This window comes from Amblyraja radiata, chromosome 16 (genome assembly GCF_010909765.2).
Source record: "Amblyraja radiata isolate CabotCenter1 chromosome 16, sAmbRad1.1.pri, whole genome shotgun sequence".
NCBI lineage: Eukaryota > Metazoa > Chordata > Chondrichthyes > Rajiformes > Rajidae > Amblyraja > Amblyraja radiata.
Window position 1 is genome coordinate 7145305 of NC_045971.1, and position 3581 is coordinate 7148885.

Sequence of the window (3581 nt, forward strand, 5' to 3'; positions counted from 1 at the left end):
AAAAGGAATTGGATTATGAGTATCAGGAAGAGATACAGAGCTCTCCCGTTAGAAACATTCCACCAAAAATTCCAGCGATCGGGATATTTTCTGGGGCTCTGACCATGATTGTCCACTGGGCGAACGGTCTTCTTAAAGATCAATTAAAATTCAAAAATCTTGGCCTTTGATAACCCGATGTAATAACAGAGGAAGTACACAACAGTCAGGTGCGAAGATTAGTCTGTAATATATTGAGTTTAGTACATAGTGTATATCTGTGGGTGCGGTTTGTGTCGGGCATGTACAGTATTGTACAGTACAGGAATGTACAGCATTGGTCACCCTACCCACAAGTGGACCCGGACTCCACACCACAGCCGGATCCATTTGAATTAAATGCATCTAGAAAAAAACTGCCAACGTTTTGGACTGCAGAAGATAGACACAAAAAGCTGGAGTAACTCAGCGGGTCAGGCAGCATCTCTGGATAAAAGGAATAGGCGACGTTTGGGGTCGAGTCCCTTCTCCAGACATAGAAACATAGAAAATAGGTGTAGGAGTAGGCCATTCGGCCCTTCGAGCCATTCAATATGATCATGGCTGATCATCCAACTCAGTATCCTGTACCTGCCTTCTCTCCATACCCCCTGACCCCTTTAGCCACAAGGACCACATCTAACTCCCTCTTAAATATAGCCAATGAACTGGCCTCAACTACCTTCTGTGGCAGAGAGTTCCAGAGACTCACCGCTCTCTGTGTGAAAAATGTTTTTCTCATCTTGGTCCTAAAGGATTTCCCCTTTATCCTTAAACTGTGACCCCTTGTCCTGGACTTCCCCAACATCGGGAACAATCTTCCTGCATCTAGCCTGTCCAACCCCTTAAGAATTTTGTAAGTTTGAAGATGTCGCTGAGTTACTCCAGCATTTTGTGTCTATCTTCAGTGTAAACCAGCATCTGCAGTTCCTTCCTTACATATTCTTTGACTCCAGATCTAACTATCAATGTGGTTGTTTCTCCTGTAGAGCAGGAGGCAGGAGGGTCAGACGAGATGGGTGAGAGAGTGAAGGAGGGCTGGATGAGTTGGATACAAGAGGAGGGGGTGAGGTGAGTGGGTGAGTGGATGGGAGGGTAGACGAAGGGGGTGATGAGATGGGATAGGGAAAGGGACATTGAAGGTGGGAGATAGTCACAAAAAGCTGGAGTAACTCAGCGGATCAGGCAGCATCTCTGGAGAAAAGGAGTAGGTGACGTTTTGGGTTGAAACATCACCTATTTCTTTTCTCCAGAGATGCTGCCTGTCTCGCTGAGTTACTCCAGCTTTTTGTGTCTATCTTCAGTTTAAACCAGCATCTGCAGTTCCTTCCTACACGTGGTAGGTATGTAGGTGGGAGACTTAGGAATATCCAAATGCATTTTAGGAAAAGGGGAGGTACAACAAGAAAGTGAATGGCATGTTGGCCTTCGTAACGAAGGGAGTTGAGTATAGGAGCAAAGAGGTCCTTCTGCAGTTGTACAGGGCCCTGGTGAGACCACACCTGGAGTATTGTGTGCAGTTTTGGTCTCCTAATTTGAAGAAGAACTTTCTTGCTATTGAGGGAGTGCAGCGTAGGTTCACAAGGTTTTTCCAGAGGTGGCGGGACTGTCATATGATGAAAGAATGGAGTGGCTGGGCTTGTATACACTGGAATTTAGAAGGATGAGAGGGGATCTTATAGAAACATATAAAATTATTAAGGGATTGGACACGCAAGATGCAAGAATCCTGTTCCTGATGTTGGGGGGGGTCCAGACCCAGGGGCCACAGTTTAAGAATAAGGGGTAGGCCATTTAGAACTGAGATGAGGAAAAACCTTTTCACATAGAGAGCTATGAATTTGTGGAATTCTCTGCCTCAGAAGGCAGTGGAGGCCAATTGACTGGATGCACTCAAAAGAGAGTTAGATAGAGCCCTTAGGGCTAGCAGGATCAAGAGATATGGGGAGAAGGCAGGAACGGGATACTGATTGTGGATGATCAGCCATGATCATATTGAATGGCGGTGCTGGATCGAAGGGCTGAATGGCCTACTCCTGCACCTATTGTCTATGAATCTAAGTATAAGCAAGTTAAGTGTAAGCAGGAAAAGAGAGAACTCATTAGGGAAGAAAGGGGGCAATCAGTGGTTGAGGATTCAGGATCAGGAGTGGCCCCTCAGCCCATCTAGCCTACCCCACCATTCAATAGCAGATCTGCCCAAGACCTCATTTTTTCTGTGCCAGTTCCCCATTGAGAAAGAGAAGTTACTACACTTCTTGAAGATAGACACAAAGTGCTGGAGTAACTCAACGGGTCAGGCAGCATCTTTGGAGAAAAATGATGGGTGATGTTTTGGGTCAGTCACACATTCTTTTTCTCCAGAGATGCTGCCTGACCCGCTGAGTTACTCCAGCACTTTGTGTCTATTTTTGGTCTATACCCGCATCATTTCTACATGACTTTGAAGTGAACGAGATGCTTACCAGGCTACTGTGAGAAGTGACGAGGGGACTCTGACGGGCATTTTTGGATCTTTTAGGCTGTCAGATAACTGGAGGGCAGGAAACGTGGTCACTTTATACAAAAGAGCAGGCGGGAAGCACCAGGCAATGACCGGCCAGAGTCTGAACCAGTGCCAGGGAAATGATTGGAAATAATTCTGAGGTGTAAGATTATTCCGCACCCTGGGATTAATCGAGCAGAGTGCAGCCAAATCAGTCTGACTAATTTGATTGGACTTTTTGAAGCAGTAACTGTGTCAACTACATCCGTGTAGTGGATGTAGTGTGGTCTGAAGAAGGGTCTCGACCCAAAACGTCACCTATTCCTTTTCTCCAGAGATGCTGCCTGACCCGCTGAGTTGCTCCAGCATTTTGTGTCAATCCATGATGTAACTAACATGGACATAGTGAGGCCTTCAGCAAAGTGCCACATGGAGTATTGATACAAATTGTTAGAACTCTGGGACCCAGGGCAAATTGATCAACTGTTACTTGTTTTTGGTGTCTATTATGGGTTTTACAAAGTACTGTGTTTACATATCTGCTGTGCTGCTGCAAGTTAGAGTTTCTTTGCTCTGTTGCAGGAGCTTTGAGAATAAGGCACTTTTGACTCATGGCCCTGGAACCGGGTTGGGTAAAGGAGGTGGAGGCTGATGTTGGAGGGTTGTTGTGATGTGAAGCCTCTGGCCGGTGGAGGATGGCGGGGATTGGTGTTGGAATCCCCAGTGTCCATATTAACAATGTAGATGTGATGTAGTGTGTGGAAGCATCCGTGGATGTTGCTGTGTGTGGTTGATAATGAGGAGGATAGACTGAAGCTGCAGGGTGATAGTGATGAATGGTGCCAGGGCATTGGTGGATGGAGATCAAGGCTGAAGAGCCACAGAGTGATACAGTGTGGAAACAGGCCCTTCGGCCCAACTTGCCAACACCGGCCAACATGCCCCATCTATACTAGTCCCACCTGCCCGCATTTAGCCCATATCCCTCCAAACCTATTCTATCCATGTACCTGTCTAAATCTTTCTTAAACATTGCGATAGAACCTACCCCCTCCGGCAGCTCGTTCCGTACACCCAC